We start from the raw sequence: 16,733 nt of genomic DNA on the forward strand, positions 1-16,733 counted from the left end.
GAAGAATGGGGAAAATAATTGGATGACTTGTTATGCCTTAGAATTAATAGGGTCATAAATGAAAAGGGGCATGGTGGGAAAAACCAATTGAGGAAGTTGTTAAAGTTTAAATATTATATGATTATCTTAGGGAAGAATTTTTTGAAATAAATAAATTAGGAGAATATGTTTTGAAGAAGCAATGTGAAGTATTGAGTTATAATTGGCCAAATGACACGCTTTTTGACAAGTGAATCACAAGTTTTGTACATTCAAAATAGTTAGTACTTGGTGAAATTGATGAAGATGAGGTGCTCCAAGATGAGCTACAAAAAAGTGACACATTAGTTAATGTAAAAGTAGGAAAAGATAAACAATCAACTACAGATATTAGGTACATAAGTTCATATTGATGACTCGACAGTAGAAGAATCAAGTGTAACTATTAGTTTAATAGTACATGATGAATTGGATGGAGAACCCCGAGTTAAAATCAACTTTGAGATGTCAGAGCCTAGCTCATCACAATCAATTTCAATGGTCACACACTCTGAGGAATGAAAATTATAAACTCTTTAGCAATAAAGAAGCCTTAATAGAAGTGGTCCCCAAAAAGGAATATTCATAATGTAAATCTTTCTGTTGCACCAAAATTTTGTCTTTTGTGACAATAGCCTTTTGTAAATATCTTTCTATATTAAATAAAATTGTCACTTTTCTCTAATCGTGAAGCTTGTTGCATCTCATGCTATATAAATGAGATCCAAAGGCTAGAGAAAGGGTCCAAACTATTTTGCAATTTTTAGTTTTTTCTAGGTTTACATTCAGTCCAGTTTTCTTGATGTAGAATTTTGTGATGTATTTTCTGTACAAATCTAAGAATACATTGACATTCAAGGATCATGTTTTCTTGTCTTAATTTTTTCTGAGTTTTATTCTAATGTTATATTATTTTCAATCAAAATTAATACAAAGATGAAATACCACCATATATGTTTTCTCTAAATCTTATCTCCATTATTATTGACTGGTTCTCTTGATGTTGTATAGGAAAAGCTTATTCAATTTAATGCAACTAGGATATGTTGTATATTAGTTTTTTATTGTTTTTAATTCAATGAATTAAGAAAATTCTTTAGTGATATGATTAGATTTTGAGGTAGTAAGAAGGATATGCATAAGAATGAGTTTTAGGGAAAATTAATGATAATGTTGATTGTAATACAATCAATTAGGTCAAAATAGTTGAGTAGACTCTAAATCCCAATAGATGAGGTCCTGATCAATTATCTCAGTTTGCATATGAAGAGATCATGAGTAAGCATCAAGCAAAAATCTCAACAACAAAAAATCAAATCGATTCTACTTTAATGTATGAAGAATTTCATAGCTGGTCAGTACTTGGCTACATTTAATTTCTAAGTTTTGGTTAGTTATTGTTACCCATAATTATATGTAAATTTGAGAAGAATTATGACCAAATATCTGCTATAGGGGAAGAGTATTCTAAGAGAATATCAAGAAATGAATGAAATGTGAAGATAGAATCTAATTTTGAATCATTTTATCCCTCAAGTGCACCTACCTTGGTTTTGTACAACTAAAGAGTAGAAAATCATTGTGGTTTTATCAAAGTTTGGTTTAGATTTGCGAACTCCTCAGTTGAGCATAGGAAATAGCTAACCCTTATACTAAATTTTTCTTCATCATCTTGGTATCAAGTATATTGTTTCTTGGTAGTTTAAAAACACCAACACATTAAATCTTAGGCACATGCTCTAACTCATCTTATTTCTTGTTATTTATAAGAATCAAAGAAAAAAAAACTTCTTTTCCTTCATGTTTATTAGTGAATTAATTACCTTCAACCAAACATATTAACTGTGGTATGATGATTTTCTTTAGGTTTCTCTACCAATGGAAACAATATTTTTTCTCTCCATCTACCCAAATTTTATATTGACTCAATCTATCATCATGCAAAGCTTGTTTATCATACTACCAAGGTCTAGCCAAAAGAATATGACAATAATCCATGGGCATAATATCACACAAGATGATAAAGCTTAGGATGTCTCAATCTCTACAACTACAATTTGTTAGCCTACTCCTTAGATTGCAATTTATTAGAACTTCCACTATCAATTATTACCTTGCAGTAATTTCCAGCTATGATACATCTAATTTTGAACACATTTCTTCTCAGAGAAGGTTCTTCATCAATTTTTTCATTCCACAAGATGCTTCTTGACATTAGGTTCTCACCATTTTCATGTTCATTAGGTATTTCAGAAACTTCTTGGTTTTATTATTCCCTCAAATCTTCTTTCCAGAGTTAGTACATTGAAAGGCTCTATATCCTTCTTCTCTATATTTATAATAAGTATCCTTAAACCAAGATATTTCTTCTCTTTTTTCAACATTATTGTTCCTAGTGTAACTAATATAGTTAGCTCTAGTGTAGTTATTTCTTCTACATATAGGTTCTCCCATACTTTTTGATTTTCTTTTATCTTGAATTGTGCCATTAAATTGGATACCTTCCCCATATGTTCAACCTCTAATTTTCTAAAATCTGCCACCTCTTCCTCTTTATCTCTAATCATGTTTCTTTTCCAAAAGTTTCTTTATCCTTCAAAACATACTAGTACACTTATTCTACACTTTCCATCTTAACATATCTAATCTCATCTTGAAATTTTGTCCTCAAACCATTCAGGTATCTAGCCACTTTCTCAACTTCATCATCCACATGTCCAAATCTGATATCTAGTCTATAGAATTCCTTAGTATATTCCTTCACACTCATGTCCTTTTGTCTCAAATTTTGCATCTTTCTCAAAAAATTAAATTGGTAATCAACAAGAAGAAATTTATTCTTCATCTTTCCAATTTGTCACTTAGTAACTTGTAAATGGTCCTACCAAAGTGAAGCATGACCCTACAACTTTGTGATAGTTATCTTAACCTTCTTGTTATCAAGAGTGCCTTCATACTCAAAGTATTTATCCATATTAGCAATTGAATCCAATATAGCATTAGTCTTAATCCTTCCATCATAGAAAGAAACTTCAACAATGGTTCTAGAATTCTCCCTAGAAAAAACTCTCAAAAGCCCTTCCTCATATTATTCAACCTCAAGCTTAGGGTTTGGATTTAGGGATGCCTCTTCACCATCACTAATGTCTTCTTTGCATTGTCTCTGTAACTTCAAGTCTCACTACAATCAGGCCCAACATGTCCATAATAACATTATCAAAATTTCATCTACTACAAACCATCTTGATAATAGTTCCTAGAAGATCATAACCTTATGCAACTTATAGGTTGGATTTTAGATCTGCCAACCCTACAACCAAATTTAACAATGTTCTCCATCATCCAAGCCTCAAGAAAGTACTTTCTCTGATACCACCTAACACAGGGAGTTACAATGATTTTGTACAACATGTGGATTAAACTCAACTTAAAATATTCAACACTCCATAGAGATGCATACAGAAGCTACACATTTATTAAGGTACCACAGGAAATGCAAGGCCAAGTGCAACATATTTTTAGGTGTAATTATTTCACTTTAGACTAAAAGAAACTAGAACATGCTTGGGTGTGAGGCATTCCAAGTTTCAAGCTTATACAAAACAAAGTCATAAAATCTTAGAGTATTATCTCACATCTTCTAACTTTATTCTTTATATTCTATGATTCATGCTACTTTCATACATCTAACTAAGCTTTTTTTACAACCATGTAAACCACAAGTTGACTAGTCAAGCATTTATTTACAATATAGGTCCATACTCAGAAAAGTAAACCAAACTCTATGCAAATGAAAATATGAAACAATGTGCACTTAAAGGTAGGTCCACACAAGTGCTATGAGTTGGTTCATAACATTGTAAGATGCTACATAATCAGCAAAAATTGTACTAGTCAAAACAATATGTTATGTAGGATAAAAATAAAAGGGAAAGTGGCCTACAAAGTATGGCATAGAAAACAAGAAATATAGAACATAAGAATTTGTGCACTTAGTAAAAGGATAAAAAATGTATCCTTGACATGATGATAACTATACATAACATGAAAATAAAAGTAGTAATGGTCACTTTGTGGATATTAGACTAGTACAGAAAATAAGAAATATTTTTGGGTGATGCAAGATTGTTTAAAGAACCAAGATTCTCCTACATCAAGTAGTGAAGGTTTTTTGGGTACCATCCCCACCATATGTTTCACTCTGACTAAGGTTTTTTGCATGACCAAATACATGTATTATGTGTCATGCTTTTATGGTTTATGTTTCATGCTTATGTTGAAGTAGAATAATTACATATATTTTCATTTCAATATTGAAGGAACGTATATGCATATCTACCAAGTGAATAAACTATAAAGAGCTAATATAAGATTTGAAAGGGTGCAAAGTTGTAGAGGATACTAGTTCACCCCCCCTACCATCCTACCTTTCCAAAATATTCCAACTGAAAAATCCTTGGTAGAAGCCCTAGATCATTGAAATATTATGGGTTAGGGAGACACATGATGAGATATGTGGAAAAACTTGTTGGAAATGCATTTAAGTCATGATTTTTGTGATTGGAAGAATAAATGAGAATCCATGCATATAGTTTAAGGCCAACTTATATTTCTGAGTAAGGTTGGTAAAGGGAATATGATTTTCATTTAAGAAATTAAATTTAATAAGAGGTCTTGATGTACCAAACCACACTACAAATAAAGTTTACATTTTGTAAGATGGTACATTATCCCCCATTTTAGTAGGATTATGAGGCAATTCATATTCAGAGTAAAGGAAGAGAAAGAAAAAGAGAGGGATGATAGTGGTGAATTTCAAAGATATAAGACATCACTAAGCTTAAAGAAATAGTTCCCTAAATTAAGTATGTCAGCTCCACATCCATGCATGGGGCACACAAAAAAAAGTTTAATTAAAAGCCAAGAAAAAAGATACAAAAGAGGCTAGTACTAAAAAAAATTGAAATCAAATGGTAAAAGAGATATATTCTAGAAATGGCTCATCCATTAATATCATGTCCATAAATATATTGCAAGAGCATAAATGATCACATAGGAAAAATGAAATCACCATCAATGTATAATCTCCATGATTTAATATAATATGTGTGTGTGTGTGTGTGTGTGTGTGTGTGTGTGTGTGAGAGAGAGAGAGAGAGAGAGAGAGAGAGAGAGAGAGAGAGAGAGAGAGAGAGAGAGAGAGAGAGAGAGAGAGAGAGAGAGAGAGAGATCTCCTAATAACATTTTTGTCTCTTATTGTAAACCAAAAAAGATAAGATTGAATAGTCTAGTAGGTTTCTTTGCCTAATTGTCAATCCTATAAAAATTATACACGTTTGGGTAGCTTTGCATACATGTGTATCTTTTCTTCTCATAAATGGATCAAGCTTTGTTACCAATGAGTACACCCCACATATGGATGATTTTATAACCATAGGGATTGATTATGTTGATGCTCTCTAGCAATGGATCAAGGTCCATTATCTTTAGAGATAAAAATATCTAAATATCATATGTGGTCCCTCAGCTTTATGATGGATACATATATATAGGCATAGAAATAGAATCAAGGGTACCTATGGTCCATCAAAAAGGATATATTCTTAGAAAAGAATATGTCCCATTATCTTAGCCAAGAGAATCGACTCTAATAAGATAAGAAAATAGATAATTGTGAAAGGATATTTCTCTTCTAAGAGGAGACCCTTGAAAGGAAGAGATCTTGTTGACAAGACAACTACCCTCAAGAGGAGTGTCTCAACAAAGCTAACATATTGAATAGAAAAATATGGGGAGAAGAAAAAGAATGTGCTTATCTATCCCCCTATTTCTAGGTGAAATAAGGATTCGTGTTGAAGGATTACAAACTTTGAAGCACATAGTTAGGGAATATGTTTATTATGAACATAGGTTTTCAAAGATTGGAAACCTCTTGCATAAGAGAGAATCTTGATTAAAATTAAAATTCCTTATAAGGAAATAATGTCACATGATAATCAAATGTCATTGTATAAAGGAAAGTAGATCCTTACATGTGACTTTTCCCCCAAATGTGAAAGTAGGATAAACATATATAATACACCTTTAATAATAGCTAGCTTGTAATAGATACACAATTCAAAGCAATATAAGTTTTAACAAGGTAGGTCTCATAAAATAAATGTATATATGCTAGAAAACATACCATATCATAGAGAAAATAAGTCATCAAGGAAAGAAAGGAAAGAATAATAATATGAATGATCATGAATGATTAGTATGTCCTTTTCAAGGCATGAAAATATTTTTTTAAGTAGAGATGTTCATGTCTTTCCTAAAATAAATTATCACATGCCAAATCTAAGGATGTATCATAAAATGATGTAAATACATAGAGAAAGGAAAAGGAAGATGGAGGGATAAAATGATATACCTACTTAGTGGTCATCTCAGTATACAAGATATGTACTTCAAAGTATGAAGGACACCATACTATAAAAAAGAGGAACAAAAAGGAGATATGTACTAACAATATCATTATTTACACAAGATTTGATAATGTCTCTCATCTCCAATAACGATTTTTGAGATATTTTATCATAGGATGAAAGTTTGAAGAAAGAGGTAGAATGGAATCAATTCACATGTGCTAGGAATTTCCACTATATGGCTTATGCAACACCATTTGGAACATTTTTCCTTCTAAGAATGTAGTAGAAGATTTCACTAAAAGAAAAGATAGAAAAAAGGATCATGAATAAAGTACGATGTAAATAATAAATAATAAGATTCTAGATCTATGCTAAAACTTTTCTATTTTAATACTTCATATTAGTATAGTAAATGGGGTAGAATATCATAGCAACATGAGTGTATTCATTAATAAATTATGGATAGAAAACCCTATTGCATATAGGAGACAATGGAGCCTATGGTTTATATCAACATAATTCAATATCTATCCTCACTAAAATATTATTAGATTATCTTCAAAGATGTTTGGATCAAAGATTTTTATCCACTAACTCAATAGGTGAAATCAAAGGGAATTTTCCCTTTGATTCTAAGCCCTGGGTATTTTATCCTCATGTGGTCAAACCACAATCCACATTGGAAAAAGACTAATAGTTAGATATAAAATGTATAATTTAATAATGCTTATAGACATAAATATTCATGGCACCCCTTGATTATTCATAAAATTTAACTTTAATTATAATTTCATAATATTAATTAATCAAGCATTTCCCTTTACTTTTTCTATTTGATATTTGTTTTATTTCTTCTATTTCTAAGACTAAAGGTCTATGATTACTCTTAGTTTTTCTCTTAATTTTTGTTCTCTTATGATAGCTTGTGATAGCTGATTTTTTTTTTTTTAATCTTACTACATGTCTATAATTATTAGTAGCAATTGTATCTCATTTTAATCTATTGAAATTATGTTTCTAAATACTTAATCTCAATTTTATTTTGAAGAAATGACATTACAATCTACCTATCATAATATTGCTGATAGTCAATAAACCATATATTTGGATGCTTGAGAGTTTTTATGTTCTCTCATTTAGCATCTTTTTTAGGAATATATTTTCATCAAACCAAATATTCACTTTGAATTTTATTTTATTTTTTCCTTTCTCTAGAATTTGAAAAAATCTGATCTCAAGAATCAAGACCAATTTTCCTATATCTTGTATTGATTTGGAAACTCTATAGAAGAGGTAATTTTACTATCTGATACTCTTTTTAGGAAAGAGATGAGAAATACATTATGAAACTTACTATTTTTTGAAAACAAAAATCCATATTTGACCTTTTCAATATATCATATCATTTAAGAAGAGCCACCAAATTGTGGCTTCAACTTTTCTAGTACTCTTCTTTAAGGAAATATTTCCTACAAGATTGCAAACTTAAAATAACCCCATGTTCTACTTCTAACATTATCTCAATTCAATGTTAATAATATATGCAGTGTGCTAGTGTTCCTCATGAAGATTAGCAATATTGTTTAATAGCCTCATGTGTTTTTTGTAAGTCTAGTAGTTGTATTGGACATTGATAGGTCAATATTTTGGTGCAATAGAAACCAATACTTCTAACAAGTGGTATACAACCTTTCTCATAGATTCAATCCATTTAGGTCATGAAGAGTAATGGTGCGAGGGGGATTGTTGGCACTGTGCAAGTGTTCCTCTTAGAGATTCATAGTATGGTTTAATAGCCTCATGTGTCTTCTATAAGTCTAATGGTTCTATTGGGCACTGATAGGTAAATATTTTGGTGCAATAAAAATCATCACTTCTAACAAATAACATTTAATTTTCCCTAATTTTTATTATCTCTAAGGTTTCTTTAATATACTCCAAAAATTTGACTTTCTATGACGGTTTATTTTCCCATAGTACTTTGTTATTTATTATGACCAAGTCCATAAAAGATAAAGCATCTTAAGACTAAAAACCATATAAGGCCTTCAAAGTGGTTAGTTATTTGAATGAGGAATATATAAAACAAAAATCTTCAAATTAATAGTCTCTGCCATTACAAGTAGAGGACAACCTTAAGCCCTTGTAAGGGAAACTCCTTGACCTTTACTTAAATTTACATATCTAATTGATAAAATGTGTTCCCTTCATAGATAAGGAGGAAGACAAGTAGTCATTTGTTGTAGTTTTTCTTAAGAGATAGCCTTTTATCTCATACTTGATTAGTCTCACCTTCTTCCTTCTTTATTAATTCATTTTATTTATAGCTTCCAAATTATAATTCAAAATTTGATCATTTGCCTCTATATTCATAACTTATTTGAAGATATCTAGATAGATAAGGCAAGAAAATTTAAGAGATATTTGATGCCCACCAACATAAAAACATAAGACATAGGATCCTTCTGAGAATAGAATTAGAAACTATCATAAGGAAGGGAAAGATAATCCTTTACTTAATCCTCACCAATGGTCACCAAAAGGATGATACTTTAATCCTCTTTTCTCTTTCCTTCATTGGTACTCAAGAAGCTAAATTGATGAGTTATGTTTGTAATCTTCGCCCACTTGATAGAAAAATTCACTTAAAATGATTCAAATCCTTTTAGAAGAATCCTATAAGCTCTATTTTAGTTTATCCAAAACTCTTCTATTTTTTATTTGAGAACATAATAGATAATGTTTCATGCTTCACTTTGATATATGCATTCCTATTTTTATATTTGTTTATGATATTTGAATACATATCTATATTCTATATTTTATATTGTATATTCTATTAAAAACCCAAGAGATAGACTTTTTATAATTACAAATTTATAGTAATATTTTTTTAATTCATAAACAAAAATGATTTATAATATTAGGATTATAAAGATCACTCGACCCACAAAAAATTATAATAACAAGCTATATTCAATATTAAACTTGATAAGAAGATAAGTTATGGTCCAATTTATACAATGATTGCACAAAACTAAATGAAGTTATTGGTTCAAATTATTACTATTACTCTTTTTAATGGTGATCCAAGAGTTGCAAAACAATACATTTAAGTTGAAACTCTCTCTCTTTTTATTGTATTATAAATTATTTAAACTCAACACCACTTAGATGTTTTCCATATGAATTTTTTCATTAAATCAAGTAGCATTTATTTGTTAACTCAAATATTAATAAAAATATTTAATATTTAAGAAAATTTATCTATGCTTTTAAGTTTCAAAATATGACAACATTTTATAACTATTGATAGTTAATTTATTATTTGTATGGTATTTTGTTTTAAATATACAATTAATTAAATAAATTATTAATGTCGAAAGGCCCTTCATCTACTGGTGAAGTTGAATAACTCACAAAGAGCTCACTAGGGATCAAGTCTTTTTGAGTGCAAATGTTTAACATCATAAGGGTCTTAGAAATAGGAATTACTAAGACCAGGGAGTGAATCAGTAATCTACAAACTCTAGTTGCCAACTGGATATTATTTGTTACTTTAAATCATACATAATAAAGTAATAAAGTAATGCTGAATAGTAATAGTAACCATGCACAAAGATAACTCATAACACCATATTCCGTTAACTAGGGAAAACCTCGCTAAGGGAAAACCCTAGTGAGGCTGATACCCACTAGATAATATACTAATATATAAGTTCCTTATTAGAGAATGGACCCTATTAAGAGTCAATGAGAAATTTCAGTATAAAGATTCTATGATTAAGAGACCTTGAATCCTTGTTAGGAGATTCCAACCCTCTTAGGAGTTATGCCAAGCCTATTAGGAGTTGTCGTACAATAGATGCAAGATAAGCCCATTGGCCAAACATGCACTTCCAATTACAAGAAGAACTCGCTGCCCAAAAAAGTAATTAGACTTCTAGAATGTAGGTAAATTGTAACTTCTTTCTTGACTAATCTCTAATCTTCAACTCAATCTCAGATCAAAAAATAGCTTTACAAAACTTGGTATGTATCACTTTCAAAAAAGTTTGGATACAATCTCTGAACACATCAACTAAATCACAATTCCTCTTCTCCTTACAAAATATCATTTTCATAAATACCATGCCTTTACAAAAAAAATTTCTAGGTCAAAAAAGACCATAATATAATTTTCCAACTTAGAGTAAACATCTAGGATGTCAGCCCTAATTGGACAACTAATTATTTTGTAAACAGAATAATTCTTTTCCTTAGTTTTCATGTCTTGTTTCAATGGTAAAACATGAGTATCTATTTTCCATACAGTCTATACTAACTTCCAAGTTTACACATGTCATCATCAACATGTATACTATCTCCATCTAACTTTTCTAGTCATAAATGACACCAGCAACAAGTTACATACAAAACAATAGACTATTGTATACCAAATTCATACTTAGACAATTTCTATGTAGCAAAATCTAAGTATATTTATTTCTAAGGTTTCCTATAAACATGCACATCATGTGTTTCCATAAATGACAAAAATTACATATCTTGATTAGCTAATTATCAGAAATCCCCCCCTTTAGCATTGATGGCAACAAAATAGGGAAAATTGGCTAAGTATAAAAAACATAAAATAAATAAAGCATCTATTTTACATATGCTCCCCCTTACAATATACTTTACAATATTATTTCCTCCTCTTTATTTACAATTTTCTATTGTACTTCTCCCCCTTTGACATTAACGACAAAGGTCAAGATGTCAAAAACTATCCAAAAACTATCCATCTGTTGTCAAAATCTCTATAAACATCTGCCTTAAACTAATAGTATCTTCATGCAATCATCAAAATTTAACTTAAGATTTCTCATACCTTTTTTCCATGTATTTTTGGTTGATTTAGCAAAGGTGAGAATTGCACATAAGGCATATGATGCAATCTCAACTACATTAAGGTTAGAATAAGTGTCCTTGGCCTTGACATGTTCCTCCAACTATTTCTCAACATTAGATATTTCTAGAGAAATTGACTATTTGAAATCCGATATTTTTTTCAAAATTTGTTTCTTCTAAAGTTCAAAGTTCCTAATATTATTATGAATACTGGCCACTTGTCCTTTGAAATCATCAATCATACTAGCAAGATGTTGCAACTAGCTAGATAGAGCTTGTAGCTCACTCATTTTTCCTCCAATCTTACTATCAATATCCTTAGTCAGCTTGTGAGATAGAGTACACTCAATGCATAGTACTTTCCATCATTTTAACACTTCTAAATTTCCTCGATACAAGTATCAAGACTTATCAAATCATTCTTAATATTTTGACAAATGGTGTTAAACAAGTTAGTATCATGTGAGATTTGTGCCTTTGTTTCTACAACATTCAACAAATTTTTGAATTCTTTATCAAAAGACTTTAGAACTACTTATGTCCTCTATTTTGGATATGCTTATGGGTATTGCACTACCAGAGTACTATGTAATCTGTCACTAACCTACATCAAGGTTCTTTGTAGGCTCTTCATTGTCTTGTTCATCTGAATAAGCTTTGATAAAGATGATATCAAGTCAATTTAATCATCATCATTAGTTGTTAGGATAGTAAGCAAAAGTGGAGTAGATGAACTAGAAGGTTTAGTGTCATTCTCCCTTTTCTTCCTTTCAATTGCATCTTTGACTCTTCTTTCTTCTTCCTCGTTCTCTTCTCTTTCATTTCTTTCTTTTTCTCTCTTCTCTTCCACTTCCAATCTTTTATTCTTGTCTTCCTCTATTTTCTTTTTCATTTTTCCTACAACTAATCTTTTTTTTCCTTCCTTTACTTTTCCTTTTATCTCATCTTCAAGCAATTTATCCTTGGCTTCTTCTATTTTTTTGTTCTCTTCTTCTAGTAACCTCTTTTCCTCTTCAATTTGTCTCAATTGATCTTCAATATCTTCAATGTGAGCTTCATTCTATTTAGAACCTTCAAATGGGTTTATATAATCAATTTTAATGGTAACATTGGTCTAATCTATTTGTATTATGTCACCACTGACTGAAACTTTCGAGGTTGAAGGTGCTAGTGAAGATGCTTCCTTAGACTTTGTTAATATCTGACTTATAGTTGTTGCAGTCTCACTTCTTATCTTTTCTTTCTCACCCACCATAAATAGGAATGGTCTTACTTTGTTTCATAAGTGAGATGCAAGATTGTTAAATGATTTCATGATTTCTTCTTCATTATCAATCTTGCATATTGTTCTTAACATAGACTTCTAAAGTTCTATGTCTTCTTCTCTAGCTAGTGTTGTCTTTTCTACAAATCTTTCATAGACCTTTTACTATGCCTTCAATATATTTTAGTTTTAGATTATTAGCTATAATGTGTCTCATAGTAGAGATATCAATCTGATCTTTCTCATAGTTATTATACAAATCATAGAAGTTCTTCATCTTTACAAAATTTCCCTCATTAGCAATAGCAGAGTTTATCTCTTCTTTCATTGGCTTCCATGGTTGCCAAGTTTTACCTATTGATTGCTTAGAAGTTGACTAGACTCAAGACTTGTCAACAATGTCTTTTGTCTTTTTACTAGTCCAGTGGCTTGTTGCTTGACCCTTTTAGTCATTGTGGTTACAACTTCCACTAAGCTTTTTGATTTCCTCTTGAGATCACTTGGTTGAACATCTAACAGAGTTGCATAAGGGATTTTTTATTATGAGGATGTCTCTACAATAGATAATCATAAAGGTTGCACATTCAGTATACCTTGCTTCATAGTTATTGATGCATGAGCATCCAGAGGTATAAGGGCAATCCTGTGTCACCCAAAAAAATGTGCTTAGACTTAGTTTCTATTTCATGTCTTTACATTTTTGGATACCCATTTGGCTCAAATAAAGGTTCCAACTCTCATAGTTCAACTATCAGTGCGTTTGAAAATCCCAAAAAAATAGGACCATGTATTTGGACCATCATTTCGGTAAACTAGAAGGTGTGAATTGGCCAGATGAATGTAATCATGATTTAGAGCATTCCAAAAAAAGAATCAGGTCAATAGGCCCCACGATTTGAAAGTTATTACAGTTTTTCAAGTTTTAGAGACCTCCTAAGAATGCTTCAAAGTTAGGTTTGGGGCATTAAATGACCTTGAAAAGGGTTGAAAAATGGGGGACGAGCAAAGCTCCTCCATAGGGCTATAGAGCGCTTTGAGAGCTTTCCAAAAATGTAAACGGTTCGTCAATCAGAGTTACGGTTCAAAAGTTATGCCTCCCGAAAGTTCGACTACCATTTTTGGATTCTTCTAGATTTGTACCGACTTCTAACGTAGCTTCTGGAACCTTCTATTTTGTCGGTGGATGCCTACTAGCACTTTCTAGAATGTACTCCTAGTCCTTAACCCTTTGGGGTCTATTTAAGGAGATTTCTGGCATTGTAAAAGGTAGTTCGGATTGGAGCTTGAGAGGAGGTGCTAAAAGGAGAAATATTCTCCAGATTTATGCTATTGTAAGCCCGTAGGGCATGTTTTGAAGTTTATTTTCTCTACACTATTTGTACTAGCTTATTTTCTCAGTTAATATAATTTCCCTTTTCTATTGTGTCCTTTCTGTTGTTGGGTTGTGTCCCCATCAAGTGGTATCAGAGCGGGTTTTCTTGAGTGTGTAGACAGAGTGCCGACTGTGAGGCAGTTTGCACCAGGACTGTGTGGTTGTGGGTTCGAGTTAGAAGATGCCTCCATGAAGAGAGCATGGTGGAAGGGCCAGAGCTATTGATCCTAAGGAGGTTAGAGCCCTCTAGAGATAGGTACAAGCATTGCAAGAGGAGCTTCGTAGAGGAGAAAATGTTGCCGCAGATGACAATAGTGAGGATGACAATGAAGAGGAAGTAATGGAAGGTGATGGGGAAGTTCTGAATCCTATAGAGGAAAGGCTTTTTAGGGCCATTACTAAGTTTGGGAAAAGACCTACAATTGAAATGGGTATATTTTCGGGAAATTTGAAACCAGATGAGTTGATCGATTGGATCAATGAACTGGAAGAATACTTTGAGTATGAGGATATAAGGGACCCAGATAGGGTTAAGTTTGCAAAGGCCAAACTGAAAGGCCATGCCAAAATCTGGTGGCAAGAGATTCAACTGGAAAAACTTAGAAGAGGAAAGAAGAAGATCATAAGATGGGATCGCATGGTGGACAAATTGAAGAAGCAGTTCATTCATGTGGACTACGAGCTTGATCTGTTTAAGAAGATGCATGGGTTAAAGCAAGCAAGAAGATCAGTCCAAGAATATACAGAGGAATTTTACCGACTCCTGATTAGAGCAGGGCATGCAAAAGCAAATAAGGAGAAGGTTTCTCATTATATCAGTGGGTTGCGACCTAGCATCTAGGAGGAATTAAGTCTGGTAAGAATGACCAGCGTCGAAGAAGCATACCAGTTTGCCCTACGAGTTGAAGAGAAGCTGAGTAAAAGGTTTGAAGGAAGACAAAGAGGGCGCGGTCAAGGAGGAATGGGAAGCGGTAGATCATCTGGAGGCCGCAATGAAACTCAAAAGAAAAATTAAGATGAGGGTACTAGCAGGAACCAAAGGAATGAGGGTTTCAACCACTCCCATGATCAAGACTTTGGAAATCAAAGAGTAAGAGGTAGAGGACATGGACAAGGAAGAGGAGGCTTTCATGGTACCTATTTCCATTGCAATGAAGAAGGTCATCGTGCCTTTGAATGCCCTCAATGACAAGGAAGGACAGATAGGAGAGCTGAGGGCCAAGCTAGGGTTGCTCATGTGGATGAGGATGCATAATCATCACATTCAGAGGATGCAGAAAGAGGAGAGACCTTGGTAAATGAAAGAGTCCTACTAAGTGGTGAGAATGAACTAGGACAACGGAGGAGTTTGTTCCGTACTAGATGCAAGTGTGAGGATAAATGTTGTGATGTGATCATTGATGGTGGTAGCACTAATAACTTGGTATCAGAAGAGATGGTCTCTAAGCTGAAGCTCAAGAGGGAGAAACATCCCCAGCCCTATCAAATTTCTTGGGTAAAAGATGATCATAAGTTCCTGGTAAGTGAACAATGTTTAGTAAAATTCAAAATTGGGAGTTACCATGATGAAGCTCTCTATGATGTTATTTCGATGGATGTTTGCCATCTATTGTTGGGTAGACCATGGCAGTTTGATAGACATGCAATACATGATGGACATGCAAACACATACTCTCTGACAAAGGATGGAGTTTGCCACAAATTGAAGCCCATGAAAAAGGAAGGTGAAAAGGTATGTAGCAGTGCTAGGATTTGTCTTGTTGATGGAAGGAAGTTTTTAGATGGCATGAAACATCAGCGTATGTGCTATGCTTTGATTCCTAGGAAAGAAAAAGAAGGTAGTAGTGAAATACCATTTGAAGTTTCAGATTTACTAGGGGAATTTGGAGATATTATCTCTGATAATGTTCCAGATGGATTGCCACCAGTAAGGAAAATCAGTCATCAGATAGATCTGATTCTAGGAGCTAGTTTGCCTAACAAGGCTGCTCACAGGATGAGTCCTACTGAAACAGAGGAGCTAAATAGACAGGTTCAGGAGCTGTTGAGGAAGGGCTTGATTCGAGAGAGCCTGAGTCCATGTGCAGTACCTGCAGTACTTGCACCAAAGAAGGATGGAGAGTGGAGGACTATACAGATTCTCAAGCTATAAATAGGATAACCATCAAGTACCGGTTTCCTTTACCAAGGATGGATGATCTTATGGACTGCTTGAGTGGAGCTCAGTACTTCACAAAGATAGATCTGAAGAGTGGCTATCATCAGATACGGATTCGAGAAGGAGATGAGTGGAAAAAAACCTTCAAGACCAAGGAGGGTCTTTATGAGTGGTTAGTCATGCCCTTTGGATTGACGAATGCCCCAAGCACCTTCATGCGGCTCATGAATGAGGTACTTAAGAAGTTCTTGGGAAAAAATTTTATTGTCTATTTGGATGATATTTTAATTTTCAGCAAGACTTTGGAAGAACATTTACTGCATATTCGTAGTGTCCTTGAAAGGCTAAGGGAAGAGAAACTGTTAATTAATCTAAAGAAGTGTGTCTTTGCAAAAAGGGAGTTAGTCTATTTGGGATTTGTTATATCATTTGAAGGTCTCAAAATGGATCCAGAGAAGGTAAAAGCCATCTTGGAATGGCCTACTCCAAGGTCTACTATTGAGGTAAGATCATTTCATGGTCTGGTTAGTTTTTACAAGAAGTTTATTAAGAATTTCAGTGGCATATGTGCACCTCTAACTGATACAATAAGAGGGGATAGAAAAGATTTCAAATGGA

This window comes from Cupressus sempervirens, chromosome 1 (assembly GCF_028749045.1).
Source record: "Cupressus sempervirens isolate cs-2001-9-10 chromosome 1, ASM2874904v1, whole genome shotgun sequence".
NCBI classification, from domain to species: Eukaryota; Viridiplantae; Streptophyta; class Pinopsida; order Cupressales; family Cupressaceae; genus Cupressus; species Cupressus sempervirens.